General features: G+C 49.2%; 1 protein-coding gene across 2 annotated transcripts in view; it reads right to left on the bottom strand.

Annotated features, from left to right (window-relative positions):
- The window catches only part of CORO2B (coronin 2B), a 181298-nt gene that overhangs the window by 75877 nt on the left and 86024 nt on the right, over nt 1-19397 (bottom strand). Inside the window, exon 2 of one of the 2 annotated variants that reach the window (XM_030189811.1) lies at nt 19084-19135. The exons of the other annotated variant lie outside the window; for it this stretch is intronic. The gene's annotated coding sequence lies outside the window, so the exon portion shown is untranslated. The remainder of the gene's footprint in view (nt 1-19083; nt 19136-19397) is intronic. 2 annotated transcript variants of the gene reach the window in all.

The following is a 19397-nucleotide window of genomic DNA, read 5'->3' as shown; positions in this document are numbered from 1 at the left end:
CCTGTGTCCCGGCCTCGTGCGACGTAACGTCGGGGAGGGCGGGACACAGGCAGGGAAGGAAGGCCAACGGCAGCTCAGCTGATCTGCCTGCTCCGGAGATGTAAGTTGAATAGCGAAGAGACGGGCCAGGTGGAGGGGTGGCGGCAGCGGCGACTCCGGGGGGGGGTACCAGTGGCAGCGACCTCGGGGGGGGAGGGGGAGCGGTGGCGACCTCGGCGGTTCCCTCCCCTTCGCGCAGTTTCCCTCTCTGTCCCGCCCCCCCGTCATCTCGTATTGACGCGGGGGCGGGACAGAGAGGGAAGTCCACTGCGCATTTGCGAGTGAGTACGGTCACTCGCCGTTTATATGTTTGATTCTGTATCTTTGAAAGTTTTTTTTCTCATTTTGAAGAACATTGAAATAAGAAGGAAGAGACTTTGTGCTACGACACTCCCTTTGGAAGGGGAGAGAAAAAATTGCGAAGTACTGAGAATTTAAATAGCTGGTTCAAAGCCCAATTAACAATCACTGCTCAATCAGCGAATAATGATGTCTGCTTGATGGTCTGACTCGCAGCTCAAAATGGGGCTACCATTTCCCCTGAAGAAGCCCCAGCGGCGAAACGGGTCCGTCGGGCGGGGGAGCTCGTTCTTCACGCTGCTTCAAGCTAAGTTTTCTTTGTTTTTGCCTTTTGATGTCTTGAAGTTTTGATTGACACAGTGGATGTAGCATTCTTTATAAAAATTAAAAAAGAAAAGGATATAGTTGTCCATTCTAAGGGAGGAGGTGGGCTGACCGAGGATATAAATGTAACAAATAAATAAACACAATATTTGAGGTGAAACTGCACCATGGAATGATACAAAAGATTATAACATTTTCCTTTTTGTTTTCCATTCCTTTCCTAATAATACGTAACATTCTATTTGCTTTCTTAGCTGCCGCCTCAGCACAGTGAACAGAGAGTTTCAACGTATCATCAACGATGACACCTAGATCCCTTTCTTGGTCCGTGACTCCTAACATGGAACCTTGCATCACGTAGCTATAATTCAGGTGCCTCTTTCCCACATGCATCACTTTGCACTTGCTCACATTAAACGTCATCTGCCATTTAGACTCCCAGTCTCGTAAGGTCCTCTTGTAATTTTTCACACTCCTCCTGTGATTTAACGACTTTGAATAACTTTCTGTCATCAGCAAATTTAATTACCTCACTAGTTACTCCCATCTCTAGATCACTTATAAATATGTTAAAAAGCAACGGTCCCAGCACAGACCCCTGGGGAACCCCACTAATTACCCTTCTCCATTCAGAATACTGACCATTGAACCCTACTCTCTATTTTGTATCTTTTAACCAGATTTTAATCCCCAATAGGACACTACCTCCTATCCCATGACTCTCCCAATTTCCTCTGGAGTCTTTCATGAGGTACTTTGTCAAATGCCTTCTGAAAATCCAGATACACAGTATCAACCAGTTCACCTTTATCCACATGTTTGTTCACCCCTTCAAAGAAATGTAATAGATTGGTGAGACAAGATTTCCCTTCACTAAATCCATGTTGACTTTGTCTCATTAATCCATGCTTTCGAATATGCTCTGTAATTTTGTTCTTTATAATAGTCTCTACCATTTTGCCTGCCACCAGTATCACGCTCACTGGTCTATAATTTCCCAGATCCCCTCTGGAACCTTTTTTAAATATTTGTGTTACATGGGCTACCCTCCAACCTTCCAGTACCACCCCTGGAGAACCCCACTATCTACCCTTCTCCATTGAGAATACTGACCATTTAACCCTACTCTCTGTTTTCTATCCTTTAACCAGTTTTTAATCCATAATAGGACAGTTCCTCCTATCCCATGACTCTCCAATTTCCTCTGGAGTCTTTCATGAGGTACTTTGTCAAATGCCTTCTGAAAATCCAGATACACAGTATCAACCAGTTCACCTTTATCCACATGTTTGTTCACCCCTTCAAAGAAATGTAATAGATTGGTGAGGCAAGATTTCCCTTCACTAAATCCATGTTGGCTTTGTCTCATTAATCCATGCTTTTGAATATGCTCTGTAATTTTGTTCTTTATAATAGTCTCTACCATTTTGTCCGGCACAGACGTCAGGCTCACCGGTCTAATATTTCCCAGATCTCCTCTGGAAGCTTTTTAAAAAATCGGCGTTGCACTCAGTGTGTAATTAAACTCTGGAATTCATTGCCAGAGAATGTAGTAAAAGCAGTTAGCTTAGTGGGGTTTTAAAAAAGGTTTGGGTAGCTTCCTGAAAGAAAAGTCCATAAGCCAATATTAAAATGGACTTGGGGAAAATCCAATGCTTATTTCTAGGATAAACAGCATAAAATGTACTGTTTTGGCATCTTGCCAGGTACTTATAACCTAGATTTGGCTATTATTGGAAACATGATGCTGAGCTTGATGGGCCCTTGGTCTGTCCCAGTATGACAATACTTATGTACTTATGACCACAATTTGGGGGAAGGAAATGGTGGCTCAAATTGCCTTTTGGAATATCTGTATCAGCAGAAACAAGAGGCTTTTGCCTGTCCTCAGTGACACTAAGTTAATAGCAGGTGACATTCTCATTGTCTCTGGCGACTCTGATGAGGCAGAGCAGGACCATGGTAACAAGCTCTTAGTCTTAATTATCACCGCAGAGAGATGAAACTGTGGTTCAGCGTGAAGAAATTACAATTCAAGGTGAAGGAAGTCTGCTTCTTGGACATATTCCATTTTCACGGGGCCTGAATCAGACCCAGAGAAGATTAAAGCCAGAGAAGACATGTCACTGCCTGCAAATGTAAAATCAGAGCAGTATTTTATTGGGTTTGTAGCTTACTTAGTGAAATTCATTGCATGTCTGTCTGAGATACGGGAGCTATTGAGAGGATCTCTGGCTAAAGATGCAGCTTGGCACTGAATTCCAAACATCACCAGGCAGTGCAGGAAACTGAGGAACTAGGATGTCAACAAGCACGTTGTGAAAAGACAGAGCCCCCCCTCCTGGATCCACCCATGAGCTCCCTTCCTTCTGAGCCACCTTAAAACCTGGTGGTCTAGTGGCCTAACAGGAGCAGGAGCGATCCCCAGTCGCTGCTGCTCCTGCCGTCTCTGCTGTCAAAATGGCTGCCGAGACCTTCAGCATCAGTCTCAAGAGACCACCACTGAAGATCTGCAGCAGTCATTTTGAGTTTGGGGCCAGCATAGACAGGAGCAATAGGCAGGGTGGAAAACATGCAAACTAACTTTCTCAGTTGGAGAGTGGGAGTTGGATCATGTGGTATGCTAACTGCTAGTGAACTGCTGGGGGAAGTCTCTTTTCAATCTCATGGCAGTGTCGAAATGCCAAGTGCCCCGTCTTCTTTAGTCACAGAAGAGGTGAAGGAGCAGTAGGGACTGATCCATTGATTTAGTCATGGCCGCTTATCAGTTGGCTGATACCCAGGATTGTGAAGCATCCCTTAAGGTTCAATTTGCAGTTCTTGTGTGTTTTCAAGACTAGGTGCATGGAGAGCCCTGGACTTCCTATTCAGAGGTAGTTTGCTGGTGTTTGGATGATGGGGCTAGTGCTGGGCAAGACTTCTACGGTCTGTGTCTTCAGAAGCTTAGCCGAGATTGGGAGGCGGGGCTGGTGTTTGGATGGTGGGGCCAGTGCTGGGCAAGACTTTTACGGTCTGTGTCCTGAAAATGGCAGGTACAAATCAAGGTAGGGTATATACACAAGAAGTAGCACATATGAGTTTATCTTGTTGGGCAGACTAGAAGGACCGTGCAGGACTTTTTCTGCCGTCATCTACTATGTTATGTTACTATGTTCAGGGGGTTAAGCACATCTGTTTCCTGAAGCATCCAGAAGTTCCCAAGTAGACCTCAACTTGATTTTGAAGGTGTTTCTTGGGCTGCCCTATGAACCACTGAGAATAGCTTCAGGGCATCATCCGTCCTTGTCAGCGGTGTTCCTGGTGGCAATCTGTTCGGCTCAGAAGGTCTCAAAGTTGCAGGCGTTTTGTGTCAAGACCTTTTCTTGCATCTTTCAGAGGCTTTAGTTTATATTGAACTGTCCCTTCCTTTTTACTGAAGATGGTGTCGTCCTTTCTTTTCTGGTAGACAAGAAGGAGGCTTCTGGAAGAGTACTTCATAAGCTGGATGTTCCCAGAGGTCTTCTTCACTCTTTTAAGGTCACCAATAGTTTCAGATCAGACCATTTCTTTGTACTTTTCATTGGTCCATATAAGGGACAGACAGCTTCCACATCCTCTATTGTCCACTGGATTAAAGCCACAATTGAGTCTGCATATCTTTCCAGCCTAAGGGATAAAACTTTGGTACATCTCATTGGTCTGAACTGGTCTAGCAGGATTAAAAAAAAAAAGGTAAAATTATTCCTAAGTGTTTAATTTCCTTTCCTTGAATCCTGCTAGGCCAGTGCAGCACCTGGAATTTCTGACTGAGCTTTTAATTTCGGCTGTGGATATAATTGTATATTTAAGAGATTGGTGGGTCCCTGGGTTATTGTCTGTTCACATGCTGGTTATCTAATTTTGGCTTTGGTATTGGCTTACTGAAGTGTTCAGGCTGCACCACTCCGTTTATCAGGGATGTCGCTGGAATATTTAAATTTTTCTGCCACATATTTGCTGGTAGGGGAGCACAACCCATGAGTCTAGATTGATCTAGCAGGAGTCAAGGAAAGGGAATTAACAGGTAAGAATAACTCCATCATGAGTCTAAAATTTTAACCCTGATGGCTTGACCAGAGGGGTGATGATAACTGAAGGGACATGGAAGTGCCGCATTGATCAGTCCAGAAGAGGGTGAGGCAGGCTGAAGGTTTCCTGCCACAAATAGGAACAGAGGCTGGATGCAAAGCGATGGGAAGCCATGTGCAGAGACTCACTGCAGGGTCTCGTTTAAGTCAGTAATGAGTAAAAAGCAGGGTTGTGCGCAATGCGCAGTCACTCAATGGTAGGGCTGGCCCTGGATGGAAAGTGGGAGAAACGATTTCATAAAGCTAATCCCACGTACAACTGATTTCACAATCTACCGACTGCTGGGAATGAGGCCAGAGCAGTGATAGTGCTGAGTTGTGAGTTTCAGGTCTGTGTCCGTGCAGTGACCTGCCTGCCAACAGATCCGCAGTGAGTCAGTCATCAGACCCAGGGGTTTATTTAAGTGATGAGGCATAATCTGCTAGGGAATAATGTTAGGGGGAGACAAGGGACCTCCCAGATAGGAAGGAGAATCAGGGTTCAATGGTGTCTGATATTTGCACAGCAGGACATAAAAGAACAGACATAAAATGCCTTACTGCTAGCTGTCTGTCTGCTTTCCTGACCCCCAAGCTGTGGTCTTCCAAGGCTTTCAGTAGCAACCCTGGCTGGAAAGGGTGGGAACTTGTGTTTGGAACCACAGCAGGCTTGAGAATTTCAGCAATGCAAGGAATCTGGGTTTACATCTAGTGTTTTACAAACAATACATATCCACAACCCATTACAGACAGGAGACGGTCCCCAAGGCCCTCATATGACAAAAAGTGAAGTTTCTTGTTTTGGAAAGCTCCTTGCACAGACACACACTTAGTTAGTCACCAAAACAATGACAACCATATTAAAATCACCGGGCCCAGTCCCAGACACAAAAGAAACAGCCCAGAGGTGCTGAGAACAGCCCCACACTGGATCTAGCAGTGAGTAAACGGTAGAATTGGAAGCAGGACCGGACCCCAGGTCACTGTAGTCCTGTCCGACCAAGTACTGGGCCCAGACTTTTGATACACGTGAGCTGTGCACAATCATACCAGAAAACGAAGAGACAATATTGATGAGCGATCAGAACCTGCTCTCACTTTTATGTTATGTATATCATTCTGTTGACCTTAGTTGTCTGATTTCTTACACCTTAATCTGTAATATTATGCCGAATCTTACTCTGTTAATGATGATGCCTTTGCAACATAATGTAAGCCACATTGAGCCTGCAAATAGGTGGGAAAATGTGGGGCACAAATGCAGCAAATAAATCAATAAACACACACAGGGCCACAGCGTGAGCAATTCGGTAAAGAGCCACAAACCGTGTCCCAGGCCTCTTGCACAGAGCATTTCTCTAAGCTGCCTGTGCCAGGATGATGTATTAGGCTTTGCTCACACTTTTCCTGCCAAATTTCTGTCCAGCCTCCCAGAGTCACCGCTTTGTACATTTTCCTTTCAGTGGCCAGGGAAATTAGGCTGAGTGACAGCTGGAAAGCCCCCTGGAAAAGTAAGTGCCCAAAAGGGCTGCTTCTTGCCTTCTGCTACTCAAACACCCGATGTGGAAAATGCAGATTTCACTTCATGCTGACATTTCATATGGCTTCTGATTGACAATTTCAGTGAAATTCTACCCAAAGCACAGTAAGCAGAGAGATCATTAGCAAAGAGGCTTTATAATATGGTAAATATATAGATGGCAATGGCACTATTCATTCTCCATTCCTACTGTATTATCATCAAATCTGCAAACAAACTCTCCACTGTCCCATTACAGCTACGGATCCTCTGTGCTTTCCCCAGGCTTTAACCCTCACTCCCCCCCACAGCTAAGGATCCTCTGTGCTTATCCCAGGCTTTACCCCTCACTCCCCCCACAACTAAGGATCCTCTGTGCTTATCCCAGGCTTTACCCCCCCAACACAGCCAAGGATCCTCTGTGCTTTTCCCAGGCTTTACCCCCCATCACAGCCAGGGATCCTCTGTGCTTTTCCCAGGCTTTAACCCTCACTCCCCCTCCTGCTATGGATCCTCTGTGCTTAGCCCAGGCTTTACCCCTCACTCCCCCCCCTAGCTAAGGGTCCTCTGTGCTTATCCCAGGCTTTACCCCCCCCCCATCACAGCCAAGGATCCTCTGTGCTTTTCCCAGGCTTTACCCCCCATCACAGCCAAGGATCCTCTGTGCTTTTCCCAGGCTTTAACCCTCACTCCCCCCACAGCTAAGGATCCTCTGTGCTTTTCCCAGGCTTTACCCCCCATCACAGCCAGGGATCCTCTGTGCTTTTCCCAGGCTTTACCCCCCCATCACAGCCAAGGATCCTCTGTGCTTTTCCCAGGCTTTAACCCTCACTCCCCCCACAGCTAAGGATCCTCTGTGCTTTTCCCAGGCTTTACCCCTCACTCCCCTCCCCCAGCTAAGGATCCTCTGTGCTTATCCCAGGCTTTACCCCTCACTCCCCCCCCCCCCCCCCCTAGCTAAGGATCCTCTGTGCTTATCCCAGGCTTTACCCCTCACTCCCCCCCACAGCTAAGGATCCTCTGTGCTTATCCCAGGCTTTAACCCTCACTCCCCCCACAGCTAAGGATCCTCTGTGCTTATCCCAGGTTTCCCCCCCCCCCATCACAGCCAAGGATCCTCTGTGCTTATCCCAGGCTTTACCCCTCACTCCCCCCCCCCCCACAGCTAAGGGTCCTCTGTGCTTATCCCAGGCTTTACCCCCCCATTACAGCCAAGGATCCTCTGTGCTTTTCCCAGGCTTTACCCCCCATCACAGCCAAGGATCCTCTGTGCTTTTCCCAGGCTTTACCCCTCATCACAGCCAAGGATCCTCTGTGCTTTTCCCAGGCTTTACCCCCCATCACAGCCCTCTGTGCTTTTCCCAGGCTTTAACCCTCACTCCCCCCCACAGCTAAGGGTCCTCTGTGCTTATCCCAAGCTTTACCCCCTCACTCCCCCACAGCCTCTGTGCTTTTCCCAGGCTTTACCCCTCACTCCCCCCCCACAGCTAGAAGAAAGTCACAGGGAAAGGAATCCAGGAATATAAGAGATCCCTGGAATACTCTGAGAGATCCCTACATTTATTATATTCATACAACCAGAAGAACATGTATGCTATCAACTGATCACTATACAGTTATACATCAGTACCTTCATTTTGGAGTTACACTTTAATTAATTAATTTATTTTAAAATTTATATGTCACACTCTCTGCTTTTCTAGACCATAAATGTATCTGCAGTCCTAACGGCCAGAAGCAAGATTCTCCTGTCCCCCTTCAGAAGACCCACAGGGAGTCCCGCAGGTTGCATGATGGTGGAGATCCCCCTCCTCACCCCCATGTGTCCCTCTTTTCCTGGTGCTAGAAGATAGGTTAGAATTGTTTAGGAATGATTTAAAGCCCATGATACAAGGTTCTGGAAGGAGCCCTGGTGGATAACTCAGGAACACTGCTGCAATGACTAGGAACAATTGGATGAGGGTTCTGGTTGAAGGCTCAAGGTGCTAATCCCAGCACTGGTTCTGACCGAGCTGGAAGAAAAGGGAGAGAAGATCAAATATTGGGTAAAAAAAAAAGAAAACGATAAATTAGATTCAAGACATTAGTCAGGGATGCTGGGCTCTAGTCCCGGCTCTGTTCTAGACTTTGCGTGAGGACACAAATCAAGTCCAGGTTCCTTTTCAAGAGAGGTTCATTGAATCACTAGCAAGTCGAAATGCAAGAAACGGGGTTAGCTGAGGTGTGAGATTTTAATCCTGTTTCAAGTTACTGCATTACTTTGTCATTTGTACTGTATGTAATAGAGACATATTTTTATACTGTACATCACTTTGGGTTTGCAGAAAGAGGGGGTTGAAAAGTATCCGAATTGCTTGGCTGCAGCAGTTGTTATAGTTCAGAGAGTGAACCTGGTGGGATGCCGAGAAAAACACCTACAGCGGTGCGAGACAGAAGCAAGATGACACACAGCAAAATGGCGGCACTTAATAAGGAGGAAGTAGCAGCGACGATCCCCATGGGGTGAATCTGAGCAGCAGATATCAAAGACAGGCTAAGTTGCACAAGAGGACAAACAATAAATTCATTCACATGCTCAGCGCCTGTCCAGGATTGAAAACAAGATCTCGGCACAGAAAAATACAATGGTCTGCTTGGACGAGAGCTTGCACAGCTCAGGGCTGAAAATGCCGTAGGTCATAGGTCACAGACATCGATGTGGTTTACAAAAAATGTAGAGAGAAAAGGAAGAGATGTATAACATTAAAAGGATCTAAGGCACGTATCCAGACAGCAGATTTTGGGTGGGCCTAGGCAAGAAGTGGGTGGGCACCAAGTGTTCTCCCCCCCCTCACCAAAAAAATATCTCAAGCTGGTGGGAAAATGCTTCTCTCCACCTTGGCAGTCTGCAGCAGGCATGCACTGAAAACTGAGCATGCACAGGTGCCAGTATCGTGGACAGCAGCGTTTTCGTTACCTCCAGGGGGAAGTCTTCAGCTGGCAGAGCTTGGGATCCCCACCAGCTACCGCTAAACATGTACTACTGTTGGGTGGGCCCCGGCCCACCCAGGCCCACCTGTGGCTATGCCACTGAGTAGAACAATGCATATAATGGAATTGGGACTTGATATACCGCCTTTCTTAGGTTTTTTGCAACTACATTCAAAGTGGTTTACATATATTCAGGTTCTTAGTTTGTACCAGGGGCAATGGAGGGTTAAGTGACTTGCCCAGAGTCACAAGGAGCTGCAGTGGGAATCAAACCCAGTTCCCCAGGATCAAAGTCCACTGCACTAACCACTAGGCTACTAGAAGTAAAGGCCAGGTTGTGTGACCATTTGGAAGTCCACGAGGACAAGAAGCAGGTGAAACAACCTGCAGGTGACAGGTGACTGCACGAATCAGGAAAGGACTGAGCTGATGTTATTAAATGGACGTAGGGAAAAATCCACTATTCCTGGGACAAGCAGTACAAAATGCTTTGCTCCGTGGATCTTGTCGAGTGATTGTGACCTGGATTGGCCACTGTCGGAGACAGGGTGCTGGGCTAGATGGACCTTTGGTCTGTCCCAGTGTGGCAATGCTTATGTCTTATGATGACTTTAATAGAAAAATGGCTCCTGGAACAGGTCATATCACTGAAATTTAAAATGTACTTGCCTATCGGTCGTATGTTCTAGGATTTTAAATGATGTTATACTGTTAATTGTACTAAGTGGCTCCAACTAACTGGGGAAAGTTGGTGGTTGGGGGGGGGGGGGGGGGGGGGGGTGTGGCTCTGGCTTTATGTATAAAAGTCCCTGGGGACTAATGTGTAGAAATATCACTTTGGCTTTTACCCCTGTCTGAAGATGCCGCTGCTCCTCTAGCTCTGTCCTAGTGTTAGTGGAGCTGCTGTAAGCCTCGGCCCCCTTCTCTGCTCTTTCAGGCCTGCTTTGCATGTGAAACAGAGGGTTGGTTTGTTTTCCTATGAATTCCTGCTACAGCTTTTTCTGGCTGGATGGGAAACTGGTTCTCAGCGCCTTTGCTCCCCTTGGTGACTCTGAGAAGTAAAACAAACGCCTGTAGCTGGCACAGAAACAATCTTCCCCCTACCCTGAGTCCAAAGAGTTTCCAAGAAAGTAACTCCCAGCTCAGATCAACGGTGAGAACAAGGAGGCGAAGACTCTGACCCTTCCAAAGCCTTCATCCGTGAAGGACAGATGGATTCTGCATCTGTAAATACAATTCCTTCCAGCACCATGCACCTCGCTATCCTTTCTAACACACACCAGAGTGAGATGTAGCCTAAGGATTGGAGCAGTGGGCTGAGAACCAGGAATTCAGGCTTGAATATCCCAGTGCCAGTGCTTGTCACTTAACCCTCTGCTGCCTCAGGTGCATAAGCCCTCCAGGGACAGGAAAATACCCAGGGCAGGTGAATATAACTCACTCTGACACTGAGAAGGGCAAGAGCTAAATCCACATTTCTTTACCCTTTTACCCTCCGGCACCACAGGCCACACCCCATCTAGGAAAAGTACTACAGAAGGTGTATTGCCAGTCACACCCGGGACAGAGAGTGGCAATGTTGCCAGACCCAAATCATAAGCTTTAGCAGACCTAGAAACTTGGTTCTGTCTTCAGTTCGTGAAGTCCCTTTCAATTCCCGACTTTCCCCTGTACTTCAGATCTCATTGATGTCATTGAGGTTAACCTGGTGTGTCATAGAGAAGATCTTCAGACTCTCACCTCAGGGAGAATTATTGCAGCTGTCAGGGACTCCCTGCAGTCAGGATGTTACCAAACACCGCTGTTTCCTCAGTCCATATTAAACCATTGTCCGGGACCTGAACTTGCTATTTGTGCAGCTCATAATTTGGTATAAGATTTTGATAATTATTTTCAGATGTCTGCATGGAGATGCCCTACAGGACTTGCAAAGTTATTCTCTTAGGCACCCACAGATTGCCAGATTCTTGTACCTGTGTCTACCAGAAGCACCATTCTTTCCACAAGTGAAATTAGAGGTCACAAGATGTATCGCATTCAAGATCTGCACTACTGTTCATAAAATCATTTACGGAGATGCCCCAACCTACATGCTAGACCTCGTGGACCTTCCACCCAGAAATGCTAAAAGATCCTCCCGCACCTTCCTCAATTTACACTTCCCCAGCTGTAAAGGAGTAAAATACAAACTAACACACGCGACCCAGCTTTTCCTATATGAGTACGCAGCTGTGGAACGCACTTCCAACCCACTTGAAAGCGATCAGCGAATTAACTAACTTCCGCAAATCTCTGAAGACCTATCTCTTTAACAAGGCCTACCACGAGAACACATAACCAACTATAACACAATACCCATCCACCTTTATTCAGAATGTATCTCTCTATAACTGCTTGACCAAATCCTCTTGTTTTACTTGACTTCTTTGTAACACCAATTGTAGTCTCTACCCTGGCATGGCTACGCCATAACAGGTCTCTGTAAGCCACATTGAGCCTGCAAATAGGTGGGAAAATATGGGATACAAGTGCAATAAATAAATAAATAAATAAATAAATAATATGCATTCTCCGAGGACAAGCAGGCTGCTTGTTCTCACTGATGGGTGACGTCCATGGCAGCCCCTCCAATCGGAACACTTTCTAGCAAAGTCCTTTGCTAGTCCTCGCGCGCCGATGCGCACCGCGCATGCGCGGCCGTCTTCCCGCCCGAACCGGCTCGTGCCGGCCAGTTTTCTTTTGTCCGCGCTCGGTACGGTCATGTTTCGCCGTTCGCGCCCCAAAGTTCTCCCTTCCCGTACTTCTAGTTTTGCCCCGGTAAGTTTTCTTTCGTCTTCGGGGTAGGCCCTATTTAGGCCTCGGTCGAAGTTTTTCTTCCCCCTATTTTTGCGGTGCCATTTTCGCCATTTCGAGTTTTGATCTCGCCGGCGCGATTTTTCCGCCCATGACATCGAAGTCTTCCAGCGGCTTCAAGAAGTGCACCCAGTGCGCCCGGGTAATCTCGCTCACTGACAGGCACGCGTCGTGTCTTCAGTGTCTGGGGGCTGGGCACCGCCCTCAGGCCTGTAGTCTGTGTTCTCTTTTGCAAAAGCGGACTCAGGTAGCGAGATTAGCCCAGTGGAACGTTTTGTTCTCGGGCTCTTCGTCGGCATCGGCACCGGGAGTATCGACTGCTTCGACGTTGTCGGCGCCCGGACCTTCATCCTCGCCCCCGATTGCATCGAGTGCATCGAGGCATCGGCCCTCTGCATCGGGGCGACATCGGAGGGCTGCGTCAGCGTCGGTGGTGTCGAGACCTCCTCTTCTGCTGATGTCGTCGGACGGTGGTGCTTCGTCTGGAGTGCAGGTGAGGTCTGTCCATTCCCCTGCTGGTGGCGGTGAGCCTTCGGGTGGGTCTCCCCCTACCCTGAGGGCTCCTGCGGTACAGCCCCCCCGAGACCGACCTTCTTCGGCCTCGGCCCCGAGGAAGAGACGGCTGGATTCTACGTCCTCCTCGTCGGTGCCGGGAAGCTCCGGTGACGTGCTTCGTTCCAAAAAATCGAAGAAGCATCGTCACCGGTCCCCTTCCCGTGTCGGCACTGAGAGCTCTGGGTCGCCGAGGGAGTCGGCACCCAGTAAGCATCGGCACCGAGAGGACCGCTCACCCTCTGTTCAAGAGGTGTCGATGCGCTCCCCTTTGGACAGGCCGGAACAGCCTCCACACCCGGAACAGACTCTGACATCGACACCTGCATCGGCTTCCATGTCTTTTTCCACAGCCGCTCTGCACGAGAGCCTCCGGGCCGTTCTCCCAGAGATTCTGGGAGAGCTGTTGCGCCCTATCCCTCCGGTACCGGGGGTGCTTGCACCACCGGTACCGTCGAGCGAGGCGCCGGCTGGCCCATTGTCCGGGGTGAGGTCTCCGACATCGGTGCCGCTTGCGGTACCGAGTGCGGTAGCCTCCCAGGAAGGCTCCCCGACTACGTCGGCGGAGGGAGCTTCGCCGGTGCGGGCGAGGGAGTCTACCTTTCGACGCTCCCACCGTGGCCGTGGTTCCACGGAGTCGAGCCGGGCACGGTTGCAGACACAGATCCGTGAACTTGTGTCTGACACCGATGGTGAGGCCTCGTGGGAAGAGGAAGAGGACATCAGATATTTCTCTGACGAGGAGTCTGAGGGTCTTCCTTCTGATCCCACTCCCTCTCCTGAAAGGCAGCTTTCTCCTCCTGAGAGCCTGTCTTCGCTTCCTTTGTCCGGGAGATGTCTACGGCCATCCCCTTCCCGGTGGTTGTGGAGGACGAGCCCAGGGCTGAAATGTTTGAGCTCCTGGACTATCCTTCTCCACCTAAGGAAGCGTCCACAGTACCCATGCATCATGTCCTCAAAAAGACATTGCTGGCGAACTGGACCAAGCCTCTAAGTAATCCCCACATTCCCAAGAAGATCGAGTCCCAGTACCGGATCCATGGGGACCCAGAGCTGATGCGCACTCAGTTGCCTCATGACTCTGGAGTTGTGGATTTGGCCCTAAAGAAGGCCAAGAGTTCTAGGGAGCATGCTTCGGCGCCCCCGGGCAAGGACTCTAGAACCTTAGACTCCTTTGGGAGGAAGGCCTACCATTCTTCTATGCTCGTGGCCAAAATCCAGTCTTACCAGCTCTACACGAGCATACACATGCGGAACAATGTGTGGCAGTTGGCGGGCTTGATGGACAAGCTCCCCCCTGAGCAAGCCAAGCCATTTCAGGAGGTGGTCAGGCAGCTGAAGGCGTGCAGAAAATTCCTGGCCAGAGGGGTGTATGACACCTTTGATGTTGCGTCCAAGGCCGCTGCTCAAGGTGTGGTGATGCGCAGACTCTCATGGCTGCGTGCCTCCGACCTGGAGAATAGAATCCAGCAGCGGATTGCGGACTCGCCTTGCCGTGCGGACAATATTTTTGGAGAGAAGGTCGAACAGGTGGTAGAGCAGCTCCACCAGCTGGACACCGTATTCGACAAGTTCTCCCGCCGGCAGCCTTCAGCCTCTACCTCTACAGGTAGAAGATTTTTTTGGGGAAGGATGACTGTTCCCTACTCTTCTGGCAAGCGTAGGTACAATCCTCCTTCTCGACAGCCTGCGGCTCAGGCTAAGCCCCAGCGCACTCGCTCTCGTTAGCAGCGTGCGCCTCAGCAAGGCCCCTCGGCTCCCCAGCAAAAGCAAGGGACGAGCTTTTGACTGGCTCCAGCAGAGCATAAGTACATAAGTAATGCCATACTGGGAAAAGACCAAGGGTCCATCGAGCCCAGCATCCTGTCCACGACAGCGGCCAATCCAGGCCAAGGGCACCTGGCAAGCTTCCCAAACATACAAACATTCTATACATGTTATTCCTGGAATTTTGGATTTTTCCAAGTCCGTTTAGTAGCGGTTTATGGACTTGTCCTTTAGGAAACCGTCCAACCCCTTTTTAAACTCTGCTAAGCTAACCGCCTTCACCACTTTCTCTGGCAACGAATTCCAGAATTTAATTACACGTTGGGTGAAGAAAACTTTTCTCCGATTTGTTTTAAATTTACTACACTGTAGTTTCATTGCATGCCCCCTAATCCTAGTATTTTTGGAAAGCGTGAACAGACGCTTCACATCCACCTGTTCCACTCCACTCATTATTTTATATACCTCTATCATGTCTCCCCTCAGCCGTCTCTTCTCCAAGCTGTATAGCCCTAGCCTCCTTAGTCTTTCTTCATAGGGAAGTCGTCCCATCCCCGCTATCATTTTAGTTGCCCTTCGCTGCACCTTTTCCAATTCTACTATATCTTTCTTGAGATGCAGCGACCAGAATTGAACACAATACTCAAGGTGCGGTCGCACTATGGAGCGATACAACGGCATTATAACATCCTCACACCTGTTTTCCATACCTTTCCTAATAATACCCAACATTCTATTTGCTTTCTTAGCCGCAGCAGCACACTGAGCAGAAGGTTTCAGTGTGTTATCGACGACGACACCCAGATCCCTTTCTTGGTCCGTAACTCCTAACGTGGAACCTTGCATGACGTAGCTATAATTCGGGTTCTTTTTTCCCACATGCATCACCTTGCACTTGCTCACATTAAACATCATCTGCCATTTAGCCGCCCAGTCTCCCAGTCTCGTAAGGTCCTCTTGTAATTTTTCACAATCCTGTCGCGATTTAACGACTTTGAATAACTTTGTGTCATCAGCAAATTTAATTACCTCGCTAGTTACTCCCATCTCTAAATCATTTATAAATATATTAAAAAGCAGCGGTCCTAGCACAGACCCCTGAGGAACCCCACTAACTACCCTTCTCCATTGTGAATACTGCCCATTTAACCCCACTCTCTGTTTCCTATCCTTCAACCAAGTGTCAGTGCCGGGCAACCTGCCAGTCGGAGGGAGGTTGAAAGCTTTTCACCTAAGGTGGCCTCTCATAACCTCCGATCAGTGGGTTCTCCAAATAGTCCGGCAAGGATACACCCTCAATTTGGCCTCAAAACCTCCAAATTGTCCACCGGGAGCTCAATCCTACAGCTTCCAGCACAAGCAGGTACTTGCAGAGGAACTCTCCGCCCTTCTCAGCGCCAATGCGGTCGAGCCCGTGCCATCCGGGCAAGAAGGGCTGGGATTCTATTCCAGGTACTTCCTTGTGGAAAAGAAAACAGGGGGGATGCGTCCCATCCTAGACCTAAGGGCCCTGAACAAATATCTGGTCAAAGAAAAGTTCAGGATGCTTTCCCTGGGCACCCTCCTTCCCATGATTCAGGAAAACGATTGGCTATGCTCTCTGGACTTGAAGGATGCCTACACGCACATCCCGATACTGCCAGCTCACAGACAGTATCTGCGATTTCAGCTGGGCACACGTCACTTCCAGTACTGTGTGCTACCCTTTGGGCTCGCCTCTGCGCCCAGAGTGTTCACGAAGTGCTTGGCTGTAGTAGCAGCGGCACTTCGCAGACTGGGGGTACACGTGTTCCCATATCTCGACGATTGGCTGGTGAAGAACACATCCGAGGCAGGAGCCCTGCAGTCCATGCAGATGACTATTCGCCTCCTGGAGCTACTGGGGTTTGTGATAAATTATCCAAAGTCCCATCTTCTCCCAGTGCAGAAACTCAAATTCATAGGAGCTCTGCTGGATTCTCGGACGGCTCGCACCTATCTCCCAGAGACGAGAGCCAACAACTTGTTGTCCCTCGTCTCGCGGGTGCGAGCGTCCCAGCAGATCACAGCTCGGCAGATGTTGAGATTGCTGGGCCATATGGCCTCCACAGTTCATGTGACTCCCATGGCCCACCTTCACATGAGATCTGCTCAATGGACCCTAGCTTCCCAGTGGTTTCAGGCTGCTGGGGATCTAGAAGACGTGATCCACCTGTCCACGAGTTTTCTCAAATCCCTGTATTGGTGGACGATTTGGTCCAATTTGACTCTGGGACGTCCTTTCCAAATTCCTCAGCCACAAAAAGTGCTGACCACGGATGCGTCTCTCCTGGGGTGGGGAGCTCATGTCGATGGGCTTCACACCCAAGGAAGCTGGTCCCTCCAGGAACGCGATCTGCAGATCAATCTTCTGGAGTTACGAGCGATCTGGAACGCTCTGAAGGCTTTCAGAGATCAGCTGTCCCACCAAATTATCCAAATTCAGACAGACAACCAGGTTGCCATGTATTACGTCAACAAGCAGGGGGGCACCGGATCTCGCCCCCTGTGTCAGGAAGCCGTCAGCATGTGGCTCTGGGCTCGCCGTCACGGCATGGTGCTCCAAGCCACATATCTGGCAGGCGTAAACAACAGTCTGGCCGACAGTTTGAGCAGGATTATGCAACCTCACGAGTGGTCGCTCAATTCCCGTGTAGTGCGACAGATCTTCCAGGTGTGGGGCACCCCCTTGGTAGATCTCTTCGCATCTCGAGCCAACCACAAAGTCCCTCAGTTCTGTTCCAGGCTTCAGGCCCACGGCAGGCTGGCATCGGATGCCTTCCTCCTGGACTGGGGGGAGGGTCTGCTGTATGCTTATCCTCCCATACCTCTGGTGGGGAAGACTTTGTTGAAACTCAAGCAAGACCGAGGCACCATGATTCTGATTGTTCCTTTTTGGCCGCGTCAGATCTGGTTCCCTCTTCTTCTGGAGTTGTCCTCCGAAGAACCGTGGAGATTGGAGTGTTTTCCGACCCTCATCACACAGGACGAAGGGGCGCTTCTGCATCCCAGCCTCCGGTCCCTGGCTCTCACGGCCTGGATGTTGAGAGCGTAGACTTTGCCTCTTTGGGTCTGTCAGAGGGTGTCTCCCGTATCTTGCTTGCTTCCAGGAAAGATTCCACTAAGAGGAGTTACTTCTTTCTGTGGAGGAGGTTTGCCGTCTGGTGTGACAGCAAGGCCCTAGATCCTCGCTCTTGTCCTACACAGACCCTGCTTGAATACCTTCTGCACTTGTCTGAGTCTGGTCTCAAGACCAACTCCGTAAGGGTTCACCTTAGTGCAATCAGTGCATACCATTACCGTGTGGAAGGTAAGCCGATCTCAGGACAGCCTTTAGTTGTTCGCTTCATGAGAGGTTTGCTTTTGTCAAAGCCCCCTGTCAAGCCTCCTACAGTGTCATGGGATCTCAATGTCGTTCTCACCCAGCTGATGAAACCTCCTTTTGAGCCACTGAATTCCTGCCATCTGAAGTACTTGACCTGGAAGGTCATTTTCTTGGTGGCAGTTACTTCAGCTCGTAGAGTCAGTGAGCTTCAGGCCCTGGTAGCCCAGGCCCCCTACACCAAATTTCATCATAACAGAGTAGTCCTCCGCACTCACCCTAAGTTCTTGCCAAAGGTTGTGTCGGAGTTCCATCTGAACCAGTCAATTGTCTTGCCAACATTCTTTCCCCGTCCTCATTCCTGCCCTGCTGAACGTCAGCTGCACACATTGGACTGCAAGAGAGCATTGGCCTTCTATCTGGAGCGGACACAGCCCAACAGACAGTCCGCCCAATTGTTTGTTTCTTTTGATCCCAACAGGAGGGGAGTGGCTGTGGGGAAACGCAACATATCCAATTGGCTAGCAGATTGCATTTCCTTCACTTACGCCCAGGCTGGGCTGGCTCTTGAGGGTCATGTCACGGCTCATAATGTTAGAGCCATGGCAGCGTCGGTAGCCCACTTGAAGTCAGCCACTATTGACGAGATTTGCAAAGCTGCGACGTGGTCATCTGTCCACACATTCACATCTCATTACTGCCTGCAGCAGGATACCCGACGCGACAGTCGGTTCGGGCAGTCAGTTCTTCAGAACCTGTTTGGGCTTTAGGATCCAACTCCACCCCCCGAGGGCCCTGTTTGTTCTGTTCCAGGCTGCACTCTCAGTTAGTTGGTAAATTTTTTAGGTCAATCTCAGTTATGTCCTCGCCGTTGCGAGGTCCAATTGACCATGGTTGTTGTTTTGAGTGAGCCTGGGGGCTAGGGATACCCCATCAGTGAGAACAAGCAGCCTGCTTGTCCTCGGAGAAAGCGAATGCTACATACCTGTAGAAGGTATTCTCCGAGGACAGCAGGCTGATTGTTCTCACAAACCCGCCCGCCTCCCCTTTGGAGTAGTGTCTTCCCTTCTCTTTGTCTTGCTATATATGAGACTGGCCGGCACGAGCCGGTTCGGGCGGGAAGACGGCCGCGCATGCGCGGTGCGCATCGGCGCGCGAGGACTAGCAAAGGACTTTGCTAGAAAGTGTTCCGATTGGAGGGGCTGCCGTGGACGTCACCCATCAGTGAGAACAATCAGCCTGCTGTCCTCGGAGAATACCTTGTACAGGTATGTAGCATTCGCTTTATCCTGTTTTCACCAGCATTACTGAATTTAGTTCCACCAAAGACCTACCAGGAACTTATTCTGATACTTCAAAAGACATCTTGAATACTGGTCACTGCATCTCAAAAAAGATATAGAGGAATTACAAAAGGTACAGAGAAGGGTGACGAAAATGATAAAGGAGATGGGACGACTTCCCTATGAGGAAAGGCTGAAACGGCTTGGGCTCTCTAGCTTGGAGAAAAGACAGCTGAGGGGAGATATGATAGAGGTCTATAAAATACCGAGTGGAGTGGAATGGGTAGACGTGAATCGATTGTTTACTCTTTCCAAAAATACTAGGACTAGGGGGCATGCGATGAAGCTACAAAGTAGTAAATTTA

Source organism: Microcaecilia unicolor, chromosome 1 (genome assembly GCF_901765095.1).
Source record: "Microcaecilia unicolor chromosome 1, aMicUni1.1, whole genome shotgun sequence".
Classification (NCBI taxonomy): domain Eukaryota; kingdom Metazoa; phylum Chordata; class Amphibia; order Gymnophiona; family Siphonopidae; genus Microcaecilia; species Microcaecilia unicolor.
The sequence above is the reverse complement of the archived record's forward strand: the minus strand, read 5'-3'. Positions and strand labels throughout refer to the sequence as shown.